This window comes from Grampus griseus (assembly GCF_964374135.1).
Source record: "Grampus griseus genome assembly, chromosome: 15".
NCBI classification, from domain to species: Eukaryota; Metazoa; Chordata; class Mammalia; order Artiodactyla; family Delphinidae; genus Grampus; species Grampus griseus.
Genome location: NC_139009.1, coordinates 22863558 through 22880339, shown reverse-complemented (window position 1 = coordinate 22880339; position 16782 = coordinate 22863558). Strand labels below are relative to the sequence as shown.

Genomic DNA, 16782 nt, shown 5'->3' with positions numbered 1-16782 from the left:
ACATTAGACCTTTAAATTTTTCTTCCTCAAAACATATCACTTCCTGTAGTTTTCTATCCACTAATAAAACAACTCAGGACTTATAACATCACTTTTCTCCAGACCTTAATTTCAAGTGATCTCCAGTTGCAGTTTTCATATTCAGTGTTCCCCTGCATACAAGCTCATGGCCAAAGCTTTCTTTTTAATAGATTCTCTCCATCCTGTGTCTCTTGAAATAATTCTTTGAAGCTGTGCTAGATTTGGAAGACCCAGAGCAGCTTCCTAGAGTCCTGACTCTGCTTGTATATGTTCTCTCTAGACCAGAAGTTGGCCATCTGGAGTATGGGGTTCATCACGGAGTCTCCAAGGTGGTATGGTAAAGACAGAAATTTGGAGACCATAAGGCCTCATGAGCAAAGTACTAGGCTGGGAATAAGGAGACATTGGGTCTAGTTCCAACTCTGTTCCATCATCTTAGCCAGCTCTTACTCTTTGGGGCTTCAGCTTCCTCCTCTGTAAAATGAATTTAATGCCTGTCCTGTCGCACAGCGTTGTTGGGATATGCCAGTGATACAACGTGTATAAATTTTTGCTTTGTAACTATAAAATTCTGTATATTATTTTTATTACTTCTCGTATTCTTTCCCTCTCTATTTTTCATCTTCTGTTTCTATGCCTTACAACTTTCCCATTTCCTTACTTTCCAGTAACTTTGGTTACCCTTTGCTCCTGCCTAATAGTTATTGAGCATCTACACATTTCTGGTCCTTTGGGATACGTTGAAGCATCTAATACTCACATTACCTCTGTGGAATACTTATTGCCATGATCTTTTACAGACAAGAGACTGATGTTCAGCTTAAGTTAACTTAGGTAAACAAGTGGTAGAGTCGTGATTTGAACTGAAGACTATCTGATTCTAGGGAACTGTTCCTCAGTAGAGTGTTTCTCAGATCTGAAGAGGTTGCTATTTCCTGGCCTGACCTAATTAAAAGATGTGTTGTACTCAAAGGCACAGCCAAAAGAACAGGAATTGGAGAAAGTCCCAAGTGGATAAATTGATGACTTTCTTCCTCTTTAGAAATCGATATTGCTTGTGGCCTTCAATCTGTTCAGGAAACTTTCATTATGGGAAAGAGTAGCTCTCAGTAGAATACCTTCGTCAATCTCCTCATGATTTCAAATCACTGTTATACAAGAGAATTTCTTACCACTTCATTAACCAGCCTCATTCATTTTTTATTCTACTATGGGCAGGAAACTCTAGGCCAGGGAAGGAGGTCCCAACGTGAGGACTCTTATGCCTGGGGATCTATGATAAGGAATCCCAAAATCTGTTCATAGATGAAAAGGTAAAATGCTATCTAGATGCTGTTTTTCAATGCTCAACATCACTAATCATTGGAGAGATGCAGATCAAAGCTGCAATGAGGTATCACCTAACACCAGTCAGAATAGCCATCATCAAAAAATCTAGAATCAATAAATGCTGGAGAGGGTGTGGAGAAGGGGGGACCCTTTTGCATTGTTAGTGGGAATGTGAATTGATACAGCCACTGTGGAGAACAGTGTGGAGATTCCTTAAAAAACTAAAAATGGAACTACCATACGACCCAGCAATCCCACTACTGGGCATATACCCTTAGAAAACCATAATTCAAAAAGAGTCATGTACCACAATGTTCAGTGCAGCTCTATTTACAATAGCCAGGACATGGAAGCAACCTAAGTGTCCATCAACGGATGAATGGATGAGGAAGATGGGGCACATATATACAATGGAATATTACTCAGCCATAAAAAGAAATGAAATTGAATTATTTGTAGTGAGGTGGATGGACCTAGAGTCTGTCATACAGAGTGAAGTAAGTCAGAATGAGAAAAACAAATACCGTATGCTAACACATATATATGGAATCAAAAAAAAAAAGGTTCTGAATAACCTAGGGGCAGGACAGGAATAAAAACGCAGACGTAGAGAATGGACTTGAGGACATGGAGTGGGGGAAGGGTAAGCTGGGACGAAGTGAGAGAGTGGCATGGACTTATATATACTACCAAATGTAAAATAGATAGCTAGTGGGAAGCAGCCACATAGCACAGGGAGATCAGTTCAGTGCTTTGTGACCACCTAGAGGGGAGAGATAGGGAGGATGGGAGGGAGACGCAAGAGGGAGAAGATATGGGGATATATGTATATGTATATCTGATTCACTTTGGTATAAAGCAGAAACTAAGACACCATTGTAAAGCAATTATACCCCAATAAAGATGTTAAAAAAAAAAACATATAGAAGCAATAGTGAAGAACAAAATACAAATTCATTTAAGAGCACCACTAAATTCACAGGACAGTAGAAGCTGTCTTCATTAACCTCCACTTTTACCAACCCACTGTATTAACTGCTCCCTCTGTAAAGCATCGTGATTGATGCTAACAACAGCCTGAACACTCGAGGTCAACAGGCTATTCTCTAGCATACCTGCACCCTTCTGCTGCCATCAGTTAAGATGTTAGCTTCCCAAGAGTCCCTTGTTTTATTTGTTCGCAAAGATATTTATGGTAATTACAAAATTCAATTACAGTGCAAGAACAGAGCCATTGTTTTTATGAAAATTCAGTTGAATGCTTTGGAAAGATTCAATAAAGGCAAGCCACTAAAAAAAGAAGTTGCTGCTGAATGATGCAGGGCCACTGAGAAAGGCTCTGCCGGTTGTCACAGAACAGTTCTGAGGAACACTCTGGATGACACCCCCTCGAATTGTATAGGGCACAACTGCAAGGCAGTGCACAGAGCATTTGCATTGGGAGTAAGATGACCATAAAAGTTTGGAAAGAAAAGCATGAATATCTTTAAGAAGTCTATTCAAAATTCTCTGCAAATCCTTTTAGGTTCCTGTTCTTCTTTATATAAACCCAAATGGGAAATTGTAGGCAATGTGTTATGGATATGGGGACTGTAAGAAAGATGACTCACAGAGGACCCAAGACCTTGGCCTTGGCCCTACATCAAGATGGGTATGTGAATATATGTAGCTGTCTTCTAGTTTATTTCTATTTTGAATGTTTAAGTGTCCTATTTTATAATTCTCTGTCTTAACTGGCTTTTTGGATTAATACATGAACTGCTCGTCCTGGGAGCTCTAACCTTTATTTGTTTACGTGTTTTCAACCAGCAGATACTCAAAGTATAGCCATGATCATGTCATGAAGGGTGGTCTATGAAAAGTTTTGAAGTTAAAAAGATTTGTTTTGGTGGCACTCAGCTAGCTGTTAACTGAGCACAAGGCTAGGTAATGCTGTCATTGTCAGAGAGGGGACCTAGATTCCTACAAACACCCATATCAGTTTCTGTGCAGGCCACATACTCTCTGAATAGCCCACACCACTGTTGTTCCAAGAGCTTGAAGTCACTAGCAGACTCTGCATTCTCCATAATTACACCCAATTTTCCAATTGAATTATCGCATGATTTAATTCATTGGCTGCATCTGGAGAGCATCAGCATTGTGCAGCTGTTGCAGCTTCAAGAGCTAATTGTTGCTAAGCACATTAAAAGTAGCCCTATTGCAGTGCACTGCAGTCAGAAAGGGAGGGGGTGCAAACTTTCATTTCCCATTTTCTCTTTGGTTGAATCATCACCCAAAGAGCCTAAGGGGTAGAAAACATTTAAGCCCTGTTAACATGGAGACCTCATTGGGTATGGTTACTGTCACTGGATGAAAGCGCTTAAGTGAGTCAGACATATCCAGATACCAAAATGCATAGAGACCTGAAAGCTTTATTTGGCATGTCTCACAGAATCATGACAAATAAGATTAGGTTAGAAATTAAAGGCTCTGTTAAAGGGGAGGCAGTGCATCATCGAAAAAGGAAGCCAATTGTTGATGAGGCACCGAGACATCTGAAGACCCCCAAATCTTAGTTCCAGTAAGAAGTTACCATATATCTGCCACACGACCCTTATGTTAAATTCACTTTAATATGTTTCCATAGAGCATCAACTATGTGCATAGTCATTTGAAGGCTTGCTTCAGTCTAAATATTTCCTGATACTCATCTTCAATCTCTTGTTATTTGGTATCTTAAAGTCAGGGATCTGAAACTCTGAAAAGCATGAATTGGGTATTTCCCTTTCCTCCTTCCCTTCCCTGTGGTTCCAAGTACTTAGAGTTTGACTTCCAAAGAATCTTCATCCTCTGCCTAGATTTAGGGCTCTACTCATAGGTTCTATTTTTACTTGAAAGGTAACATTTATGGGCTCATTAAAAGATATCAGGGATGTTCTGTCTGAACTGAAGGCTGGCACGGGAGGAAAGCAGGCCTTGGGGGAGCCATATGTAAAGGCTGAAGGTGGAAATGTGTCAACTGGGGGGAAGAATAGAGGGATGCAAAATGGAATCTGAGGAGAGTCCAGGAGACAGGCAGAAGTGAGGTCATGGGTTTACACCATACTAACTACTAGGGGATTAAGGGAGAGTCTGTATCCTAAATGGTGAGATTCCCAGGCCTATTCCTCCCCAACCAAAGACTTCAGGAGAGTGGCAGTCAGGCATATGCCTACCTATCCAAGCAGGAAAGCAGAAGGAGCCTCCATTAAGAGATTGACAAGCCCAAGAGAAAAATCTATTCATATTGACAGGGAGGGGGGACCCTTTACACAATGGTTAAGTCCTGGCCCAATCATCCTCCTGTGAACTTTACAAAGCAATTGACCCCATCCATGCACACAGAGATTCCAACTGGCTTTTTGTTTTTTTCTTAACAACTTTATTGGAGTATAATTGCTTTACAATGATGTGTTAGTTTCTGCTTTATAACAAAGTGAATCAGCTATACATATACATATATCCCCATATCCCCTCCCACTCGTGTCTCCCTGACACCCTCCCTATCCCACCCCTCTGTGTGGTCGCAAAGCACCGAGCTGATCTCCTTGTCCTATGTGGCTGCTTCCCATTAGCTATTTTACATTTCGTAGTGTATGTATGTCCATGCCACTTTCTCACTTCATCCCAACTTACCCTTCCCCCTCCGCGTGTCCTCAAGTCCATTCTCTACATCTGCGTCTTTATTCACGTCCTGCCCCTAGGTTCTTCAGAACCATTTTTTTGTTTGTTTGTTTCCGTATATATGTGTTAGCATACGGTATTTGTTTTTCTCTTTCTGACTTACTTCACTCTGTATGAAAGATTCTAGGTCCATCCACCTCACTACAAATAACTAAATTTCATTTCTTTTTATGGCTGAGTAATACTCCATTGTATATATGTGCCACATCTTCTTTATCCATTCGTCTGTCAGTGGACACTTAGGTTGCTTCCATGTCCTGGCTATTGTAAATAGAGCTGCAATGAACATTGTGGTACATGACTCTTTTTGAATTATGGTTTTCTAAGGGTATATGCCCAGTAGTGGGATTGCTGGGTCGTATGGTAGTTCTACTTTTAGTTTTTAAAGGAACCTCCATGCTGTTCTCCATAGTGGCTGTATCAATTTACATTCCCACCACCAGTGCAAGAGGGTTCCCTTTTCTCCATACCCTCTCCAGCATTTATTATTTGTAGATTTTTTGATGATGGCCATTCTGACTGGTGTGAGGTGATACCTCATTGTAGTTTTCACTTTCATTTCTCTAATGATTAGTGATGTTGGGCATCCTTTCATGTGTTTGTTGGCAATCTGTAAATCTTCTTTGGAGAAATGTCTGTTTAGGTCTTCTGCCCATTTTTGGTTTGGGTTGTTTGTTTTTTTGATATTGAGCTGCATGAGCTGCTTGTAAATTTTGGAGATTAATGCTTTGTCAGTTGCTTCATTAGCAAATATTTTCTCCCATTCTGAGGGCTGTCTTTTCATCTTGTTTATGTTGTCCTTTGCTGTGCAAAAGCTTTTAAGTTTCATTAGCTCCCATTTGTTTATTTTTGTGTTTATTTCCATTTCTCTAGGAGGTGGGTCAAAAAGGACCTTGCTGTGATTTATGTCATAGAGTGTTCTGCCTATGTTTTCCACTAAGAGTTTGATAGTGTCTGGCCTTACTCTTAGGTCTTTAATCCAGTTTGAGATTACTTTTGTGTATGGTGTTAGGGAGTGTTCTAATTTCATTCTTTTACATGTAGCTGTCCAGTTTTCCCAGCACCACTTATTGAAGAGGCTGTCTTTTCTCCATTGTATACTCTTGCCTCCTTGATCAAAGATAAGGTGACCATAAGTGTGTGGGTTTATCTCTGGGCTTTCTATCCTATTCCAATGATCTATATTTCTGTTTTTGTGCCAGTACCATACTGTCTTGATTACTGTAGCTTTGCATTATAGTCTGAAGTCCAGGAGCCTGATTCCTCCAATTCTGTTTTTCTGTCTCAAGATTGCTTTGGCTATTCGGGGTCTTTTGTATTTCCATACAAATTGTGCAATTTTTTGTTCTAGTTTGGTGAAAAATGCTGTTGGTAGTTTGATAGGGATTGCATTGAATCTGTATATTGCTTTGGGTAGTATAGTGATTTTCACAATGTTGATTCTTCCAATCCAAGGACATGGTATATCTCTCCATCTGTTTGTATCATCTTTAATTTCTTTCATCAGTGTCTTACAGTTTTCTGCATACAGGTCTTTTGTCTCCTTAGGTAGGGTTATTCTTAGGTATTTTATTCTTTTTGTTGCAATAGTAAATGAGAGTGTTTCCTTAATTTCTCTTTCAGATGTTTCATCATTAGTGTATAGGAATGCAAGAGATTTCTGTGCGTTAATTTTATATCCTGCTACTTTACCAAATTCATTGATTAGCTCTAGTAGTTTTCTGGTAGCCTCTTTAGGAGTTTCTATGTATAGTGTCATGTCATATGCAAACAGTGACAGTTTTACTTCTTCTTTTCTGATTTGGATTCCTTTTATTTCTTTTTCTCCTCTGATTGCTGTGGCTAAAACTTCCAAAACTATGTTGAATAATAGTGGTGAAAGTGGGCATCCTTGTCTTGTTCCTGATCCTCGAGGAAATGGTTTCAGTTTTTCACCATTGAGAATGATGTTGGCTGTGGGTTTGTCATATATGGCCTTTAATATGTTGAGGTAAGTTCCCTCTATGCCTACTTTCTGGAGGGTTTTTTTTATCATAAATGGATGTTGAATTTTGTCAAAAGCTTTTTTCTGCATCTAGTGAGAAGATCATATGGTTTTTATCCTTCAGTTTGTTAATATGGTGTATCACATTGATTGATTTGTATATATTGAAGAATCCTTGCATTCCTGGGATAAACCCCACTTGACCATGGTGTATGATCCTTTTAATCTGCTGTTGGATTCTGTTTGCTAGTATTTTGTTGAGGATTCTTGCATCTATGTTCATTAGTGATATTGGCCTGTAGTTTTCTTTCTTTGTAACATCTTTGTCTTGTTGTGGTTTCAGGGTGTCAGTGGCCTCATAGAATGAGTTTGGGAGTGTTCCTCCCTCTGCTATATTTTGGAAGAGTTTGAGAATGATAGGTGTTAACGCTTCTCTAAATGTTTGGTAGAATTCACCTGTGAAGCCATCTAGGCCTGGGCTTTTGTTTGTTGGAAGATTTTTAATCACAGTCTCAATTTCAGTGCTTGTGATTGGTCTGTTTATATTTTCTATTTCTTCCTGGTTCAGTCTCAGAAGGTTGTGCTTTTCTAAGAATGTGTCCATTTCTTCCAGGTTGTCCATTTTATTGGCATATAGTTGCTTGTAGTAATCTCTCATGATCCTTTGTATTTCTGCAGTGTCAGTTGTTACGTCTCCTTTTTCATTTCTAATTCTACTGATTTGAATCATCTCCCTTTTTTTCTTCATGAGTCTGGCTAATGGTTTATCAGTTTTGTTTATCCTCTCAAAGGAGCTGCTTTCACTTGTATTAATCTTTGCTATTCTTTTCTTCATTTCTTTTTCATTTATTTCTGATCTGATCTTTATGATTTCTTTCTTTCCACTAACTTTGGGGTTTTTTGTTCTCCTTTCTCTAATTGCATTAGGTGTAAGGTTAGATTGTTTATTTGAGATGTTTCTTGTTTCTTGAGGTAGGATTGCATTGCTATAAACTTCCCTCTTAGAACTGCTTTTGCTGCATCCCATAGGTTTTGGGTCATCGTGTTTTCATTGACATTTGTTTCTAGGTATTTTTTGATTTCCTCTTTGATTTCTTCAGTGATCTCTTGGTTATTTAGTAGTGTATTGTTTATCCTCCATGTGTTTGTATTTTTTACAGATTTTTTCCTTTAATTGATATCTAGTCTTATAGCGTTGTCATCAGAAAAGATACTTGACATTATTTCAATTTTCTGAAATTTACCAAGGCTTGATTTGTGTCCCAAGAAATGCTCTATCTTCGAGAATGTTCCATGAGTACTTGAGAAGAAAGTGTATTCTATTGTTTTTGGTTGGAATGTCCTATAAATATCAATTTAATCCATCTTGTTTAAGGTATCATTTAAGGTTTGTGTTTCCTTATTTATTTTCATTTTGGATGATCTGTCCATTAGTGAAAGTGAGGTGTTAAAGTCCCCTACTATGATTATGTTACTGTCGATTTTCCCTTTCATGTCTGTTAGCATTTGCCCTAAGTATTGAGGTGTTCCTGTGTTGGGTGCCTAAATATTTACAATTGTTATATCTTCTTCTTGCATTGATTCCTTGATCATTATGTAGTGTCCTTCTTTGTCTTTGTAACAGTCTTTATTTTAGAGTGTATTTTTTCTGATATGAGTATTGCTACTCCAGCTTTCTTTTGATTTCCTTTTGCATGGACTATCTTTTTCCATCCCCTCACTTTCAGTCTATGTGTCCCTAGGTCTGAAGTGGGTGTCTTGTAGATAGCATATTTATGGGTCTTCTTTCTGTATCCATTCAGCCAGTCTGTGTCTTTTGGTTGGAGCATTTAATCCATTTACATTTAAGGTGCTTACCGATATGTATTTCCTTATTACCATTTTCTTAATTGTTTGGGGTTTGTTATTGTACATCTTTTCCTTCTCTTGTGTTTCCTGCCTAGAGAAGTTCCTTTAGCATTTGTTCTAAAGCTGGTTTGGTGGTGCTGAATTCTCTTAGCCTTTGCTTGTCTGTAAAGGTTTTAATTTCTCTGTTGAATCTGAATGAGGTCCTTGCTGGGTAGAGTAATCTTGGTTGTAAGGTTTTCCCGTTCATCACTTTAAATATGTCCTGCCACTCCCTTCTGGCTTGCAGAGTTTCTGCAGAAAGATCATCTGTTAACCTTATGGGGATTCCCTTGTATGTTATTTGTTGTTTTTCCCTTGTGGTTTTAACATTTTTTCTTTGTATGTAATTTTTGATAGTTTGATTAGTATGTGTCTTGACATGTTTCTCCTTGGATTTATCCTGTATGGGACTCTCTGCAATTCCTGGACTTGATTGACTATTTCCTTTCCCATATTAAGGAAGTTTTCAACTGTAATCTCTTCAAATATTTTCTCAGTGCCTTTCTTTTTCTCTTCTTCTTCTGGGACCCCTATAATTTGAATGTTGGTGTGCTTAATGTTGTCCCAGAGGTCTCTAAGACTGTCCTCAATTCTTTTCATTCTTTTTTCTTTATTCTGCTCTGGGGTAGTTATTTCCACTATTTTATCTTCCAAGTCACTTATCTGTTCTTCTGCCTCAGTTATTCTGCTATTGATTCCTTCTAGAGAATTTTAAATTTCATTTATTGTGTTGTTCATCATTGTTTGTTTGCTCTTTAGCTCTTGTAGGTCCTTGTTAAAGTTTCTTGTATTTTCTCCATTCTATTTGCAAGATTTTGGGTCATCTTTACTATCATTACTCTGAATTCTTTTTCAGGTAGACTGCTTATTTCCTCTTCATTTGTTTGGTCTGGTGGGTTTTCGCCTTGCTCCTTCATCTGCTGTGTGTTTCTCTGTCTTTTCATTTTGCTTGACTTACTGTGTTTGGGGTCTCATTTTTGCAGGCTGCAGGTTCATAGTTCCCATTTTTTTTTGGTGTCTGCCCCCAGTGGCTAAGGTTGGTTCAGTGGGTTGTGTAGGCTTCCTGGTAGAGGGGCCTGGTGCCTGTTTTCTGGTGCATGAGGATGGATCTTGTCTTTCTGGTGGGCAGGAGTGCATCTGGTGGTGTGTTTTGGGGAGTCTGTGACCTTATTATGATTTTAGGCAGCCTCTCTGCTAATGCGTGGGGTTGTGTTCCTGTCCTGCTAGTTGTTTGGCATAGGGTGTCCAGCACTGTAGCTTACTGGTCATTTAGTGGAGCTGGGTCTTAGAATTGAGATGGAGATCTCTGGGAGAGTTTTCGCCATTTGACATTATGTGGGGTTGGGAGGTCTCTGGTGGACCAATGTCTGAACTTGGCTCTCCCACCTCTGAGGCACAGACCTGACACCTGGTTGGAGCACCAAGATCCTGTCAACCACACGGCTCAGAAGAAAAGGGAGAAAAAAAGAAAGAAAGAAAAAATAAAATAAAATAAAGTTATTAAAATAAAAAATAAAAAAATTATTAAAAATTGAAAAGTAATTAATAGAAGAAAGAAAGAAGAGAGCACCCAAACCAAAAAACAAACCCACCAATGACAGCAAGCACTAAAAACTATACTAAAAAAAAAAAAAAGCCAAAAAACGGACAGAGAGGACCCTAGGACAAATGGTAAAAGCAATGCTATATAGACAAAATCACCCAAAGAAGCATACACATCCACACTCACAAAAAGTGAAAGAGGAAAAAATACATATATATCTATATATATATAAGAAAGAAGAGAGCAACCAAATCAATAAACAAATCTAAAAATGAAAATAAACTCTAAATACTAAAGCATAAAACTAGAAACAAATTAGATGCAGAAAGCAAACCCCAAGTCTACAGTTGCTCCCAAAGTCCCCCGCCTCAGTTTTGGGATGATTCGTTGTCTGTTCAGGTGTTCCACAGATGCAGGATACATTAAGTTGATTGTGGAGATTTAATCCACTGCTCCTGAGGCTGCTGGGAGATATTTCCCTTTCTCTTCTTTGTTTGCACAGCTCCTGGGGTCAGCTTTGGATGTGGCCCTGCCTCTGCATGTAGGTCACATGAGGGTGTCTGTTCCTGCCCTGACAGTGCGGGGGTTAAAGTAGCAGCTGATTCAGGGGCTTTGGCTCACTCAAGCTAGGGGGAGGGAGGGATACAGAATGCAGGACAAGCCTGCAGCGGCAGAGGCCAGTGTGAGGTTGCAGCAGCCTGAGCCAAGCCGTTTTTTCTCCTGAGGAAGTTGTCCCTGGATCACGGGACCCCGGCAGTGGCAGGCTGCACAGGCTTCTGGTACAGGAGGTGTGGAGAGTGACCTGTGCTTGCACACAGGCTTCTTGGTGGCTGCAGCAGCAGCCTTAGCGTTCCATGCCTGTCTCTGGTGTCTACACTGATAGCCGTGGCTCACACCCATCTTTGGAGCTCATTTAGGTGGTGCTCTGAATCCCCTCTCCTTGCACATCCTGAAACAATGGTCTCTTGCCTCTTAGGCAGTTCCAGACTGTTTCCGGGACTCCCTCACTGTTAGCTGTGACACACTAGCCCCCTTCAGGCCATTTTCACACAGCCAACCCCAGTCCTCTCCCTGGGATCTGACCTCTGAAGCCCGAGCCTCAGCTCTCAGCCGCCACCTTCCCAGCGGGTGAGCAGACAACCTCTCAGGCTGGTGAGTGCTCGTTGGCAGTGATCCTCTGTGTGGGAATCTCTCCGCTTTGCCCTCTGCACCCCTGTTACTGCGCTCTCCTCTGTGGCTCCAAAGCTTCCCCCCGGCCCACCCCTGTCTCTGCCAGTGAAGGGGCTTCCTACTGTGTGGAAACTTTTCCTCCTTCACAGCTCCCTCGCAAAGGTGCAAGTCCCGTCCCTATTCTTTTGTGTCTGTTTATTCTTTTTTCCTTTGCCCTACCCAGGTACGTGGGGAGTTTCTTGCCTTTTGGGAAGTCTGAGGTCTTCTGCCAGCATTCAGTAGGTGTTCTGTAGGAGTTGTTCCACATGTAGATGTATTTCTGATGTATTTGTGGGGAGGAAGGTGATCCTTTCAAGAAAATTGAAATCATATCAAGCATCTTTTCTGACCACAATGCTATGAAATTAGAAATCACTTACCTTGAAAAAGACATTAAAAAAAACCAAACACATGGAGGCTACACAATACATTACTAAATAACCAAGAGATCACTGAAGAAATCAAAGAGGAAATCAAAAAATACGTAGAGACAAATGACAATCCAAACCTTATGGATTGGATTGAAAAACACGACAATCCAAAACCTATGGGATGGAGCAAAAGCAGTTCTAAGAGGGAAGTTTATAGCTATACGATCCTACCTCAAGAAACAAGAAAAATCTCAAATAAACAATGTAACGTTATACCTAAAAGAACTAGAGATAGCAGAACAAAGAAAACCCAAAGTTAGCAGAAGGAAAGAAATTGTAAAGATCAGAGCAGAAATAAATGAAATAGAATCAAAGCAAACAATAGCAAAGATCAATAAAACTAAAAGCTGGTTCTTTGAGAAGATAAACAAAATTGATAAACCTTTAGCCAGAGTCATCAAGAAAAAAGAGGGAGAGCACTCAAATCAATAGGATTAGAAATGAAAAAGGAGAAGTTACAACAGACACCACAGAAATACAAAGCATCTTAAGAGACTACTACAAGCAACTCTATGCCAATAAAATAAACAACCTGGAAAAAATGGACAAATTCTTAGAAACGTATAATCTTCCAAGACTGAACCAGGAAGAAATAGAAAATATGAACAGACCAATCACAAGTCATGAAATAGAAACTGTGATTAAAAATCTTCCAACAAACAAAAGTCCAGGTGAATTCTATCAAACATTTAGAGAAGAGCTAACACCCATCCTTCTCAAACTCTTCCAAAAAATTGCAGAGGAAGGAAAACTCCCAAATTCATTCTATGAGGCCACCATCACCCTGATACCAAAACCAGACAAAGATACTACAAAAAAATAAAATTACAGACCAATATCACTGATGAATATAGATGTAAAAATCATCAATGAAATACTAGCAAACAGAGTCCAACAACACATTAAAAGGATCATACACCATGATCAAGTGGGATATATCCCAGAGATGCAAGGATTTTTCAATATATGCAAATCAGTCAACGTAATACACCATATTAACGAATTGAAGGAGAAAAACCATATGATCACCTCAATAGATGCAGAAAAACCTTTTGACAAAATTCAACACACATGTATGATAAAAACTCTCCAGAAAGTGGGCATAGAGGGAACCTACTTCAAAATAATAAAGGCCATATATGACAAACCCACAGCAAACATCATTCTGAATGGTGAAAAACTGAAAGCATTTCCTCCACGATCAGGAAGAAGACAAGGATGCCCACTCTCACCACTATTATTCAACATAGTTTTGGAAGTCCTAGCCACAGCAATCAGAGAAGAAAAAGAAATAAAAGGAATACAAATTGGAAAAGAAGAAGTAAAACTGTCACTGTTTGCAGATGACATGATAATATACATAGAGAATCCTAAAGATGCCACCAGGAAACTATTAGAGCTAATCAATGAATTTGGTAAAGTTGCAGGATACAAAATTAATACACAGAAACCCCTTGCATTCCTATACACTAATGATGAAAAATCTGAAAGAGAAATTAAGGAAACACTCCCATTTACCATTGCAACAAAAAGAATAAAATACCTAGGAATATACCTACCTAGGGAGAGAAAAGACCTGTATGCAGAAAACTGCAAGACACTGATGAAAGAAATTAAAGATGATACCAACAGACGGAGAGATGTACCATGTTCTTGGATTGGAAGTATCAACATTGTGAAAATGACTATACTACCCAAAGCAATCTACAGATTCAATGCAATCCCTATCAAGTTACCAACGGCATTTTTTACAGAACTAGAACAAAAAAATCTTAAAATTTGTATGGAGACACAAAAGACCCCGAATAGCCAAAGCAGTCTTGAGGGAAAAAAATGGAGCTGGAGGAATCAGACTCCCTGACTTCAGACTATACTACAAAGCTAAAGTAATCAAGATAATATGGTACTGGCACAAAAACAGAAACATAGATCAATAGAACAAGATAGAAAGCCCAGAGATAAACCCATGCACCTATGGTCAACTAATCTATGACAAAGGAGGCAAAGATATACAGTGGAGAAAAGATAGCTTTTTCAATAAGTGGTGCTGGGAAAACTGGACAGCTACATGTAAAAGAATGAATTTAGAACACTTCCTAACACCATACAGAAAAATAAACTCAAAATGGATTAGAACCCTAAATGTAAGTTTGGACACTCTAAAACTCTTAGAGGAAAACATAAGAAGAACGCTCTTTGACATAAATCATAGCAAGATCTTTTTTGATCCACCTCCTAGAGTAATGGAAATAAAAACAAAAATAAACAAATGGGAGCTAATGAAACTTAAAAGGTTTTGCACAGCAAAGGAAACCTTAAACAAGACGAAAACAAAACCCTCAGAATGGGAGAAAATATTTGCAAACAAATCATCAGACAAAGGATTAATCTCCATAATATATAAACAGCTCATGCAGCTCAATATTAAAAAATCCAAAAATCGGCAGAAGACCTAAATAGACATTCTCTAAAGAAAACATACAGATGGCCAAGAAGCAAATGAAAAGCTGCTCAACATCACTAATTATTAGAGAAATGCAAATCAAAACTACAGTGAGATATCACCTCACACCAGTTTGAATGGGCATCATCAGAAAATCTACAAACAACAAATGCTGGAGAGGGTGTGGAGAAAAGGGGACCGTCTTGCTGTTGGTGGGAATGTAAAATGATACAGCCACTATGGAGAACAGTATGGAGTTCCTTAAAAAACTAAAAATAGAATTACCATATGACCCAGCAATCCCACTACTGGGCATATACCCAGAGAGAACCATAATTGAAAAAGACACATGCACCCCAATATTCATTGCAGCACCATTCACAATAGCCAGGTCATTGAAGCAACCTAAATGCCCATCAACAGATGAATGCATAAAGAAGACATGGTTCATGTATACATTGGAATATACTCAGCCATAAAAAGGAGCAAAATTGGGTCTTTTGTAGAGACGTGGATGCATCTGGAGACTGTCTTACAGAGTGAAGTACGTCAGAAAGAGAACAAGAAATATCATATATTAACGCATATATGTGGAACCTATAAAATGGTACAGATGAACCCGTTTGCAGGGCAGAAGTTGAGACACAGATGTAGAGAACAAACGTATGGACACCAAGAGGGGAAAGCCGTGGGGGGTGGGGCGTGTGTGTGATGAGTTGGGAGATTGGGATTGACATGTATACACTGATGTGGATAAAATGTATGACTAATAAGAACCTGCTGTATTAAAAAAAAGAAAGAAAGAAAAGAAAAATAAAAACAGAGATCAAAACCAAGAAGCAAAATAAGGAAAGGGATGGGATTCTCAGAGTCAGTGTTGGGAGCAGGAATAAAACTTAAACACACACACACACACACACTAATGATAACCACAGAAAGTGCTCAGCACAATTAGCTCCAAAATATAAAAGGTATACATGATAGCACATAATTGTGAAATTTTTAAAAAATAGAGAATGAGGAAAGATCATACATCTTTCAGAAGAAAAAATATAGATCACATACAAATAATAAGGAATCAGAGTAATATCTGCCTTAACATCAGCAACTTGGGGATCTAGAAGTCAATTGATAAATGTAATCAAAATCCCAAAGGTAAATAATTTCCAAGCCAAATTTTCATATCCAGTCAAACTTCCATTAAACATGAAGTTAAGGGCTTCCCTGGTGGCGCAGTGGTTGGGAGTCCGCCTGCCAATGCAGGGGGCGCAGGCTCGTGCCCCGGTCCGGGATGATCCCACGTGACACAAAGCCGCTGAGCCTGCGTGTCCAGAGCCTGTGCTCCGCAGCAGGAGAGGCCACAGTGGTGAGAGGCCCGCGTACCACAAAAAAAAAAAAAAATGAAGTTAAAATAAAGATACTTTCATAAATTTAAGGTCTAAAAAATTTACCTTTTATGCACCCTTTCTTAAAAAGATACGGGAGGATGTGCCACATGGAAATAAGACAATAAAGCATGGAATAGGAAAATATGGGAACCATGAAACTGAAACAAAAGACCCATCCCAGAAGAGAAACAAAGAGAATTCTGAATATAATGGCGAAAGGAATTCCTGAAGTGAATTAAAACTGTTGCATGCTACACCATGAATGAACCTCGAAATCATTATGCTAAGTGAAATAACCTAGTCACAAAAAGACAAATACTGTATGATTGCACTCATATGAGGTACCTAGATTAGTCAAATTCATAGACAGAAAGTAGAGTGGCACCCTCCAGGAGCTAGGAGGGTGGGAAATGAGGAATTATTGTTTAGTGGGTATGGAGTTCCAGTTTGTAAAGAAGAAAACAGTTCAGGAGATGGACAGTAGTGATGATTGCACAACAATGTGCCACTGAACTCTACACTTAAAAGTGGTTAAAGTGGTAAATTTTATGTTGTGTGTATTTTACCACAATTAAAAAAAAATAATCTAAAGTGTTTGTTCTGGAGAGTGAGAATTAGGGAGAAGGGAAAACTGCTTTCTGTTAAAAGCCTAGAGTCCTAGTTGACTTCTTAAATTATGTATGTGTAATACTTTAATAAAAATATTTTTTTCAACTAAAACTAAATGTTAATGCGATAGGCATTCTAGGCAAAAGGAACAAGTGCATGAACAAACTCAGGAAGGCATGAAACAGCATGAGGAGAACCATAGGAAAGTCCACACTCCTGGAGGGTGTTGAACA

General features: G+C 39.0%; 1 protein-coding gene across 1 annotated transcript in view; it reads left to right on the top strand.

Moving 5' to 3' along the window:
- ALK (ALK receptor tyrosine kinase) overlaps positions 1-16782 on the top strand; it is a gene marked incomplete at both ends in the record, with an annotated part of 728930 nt that overhangs the window by 270573 nt on the left and 441575 nt on the right. The window lies entirely within an intron of this gene.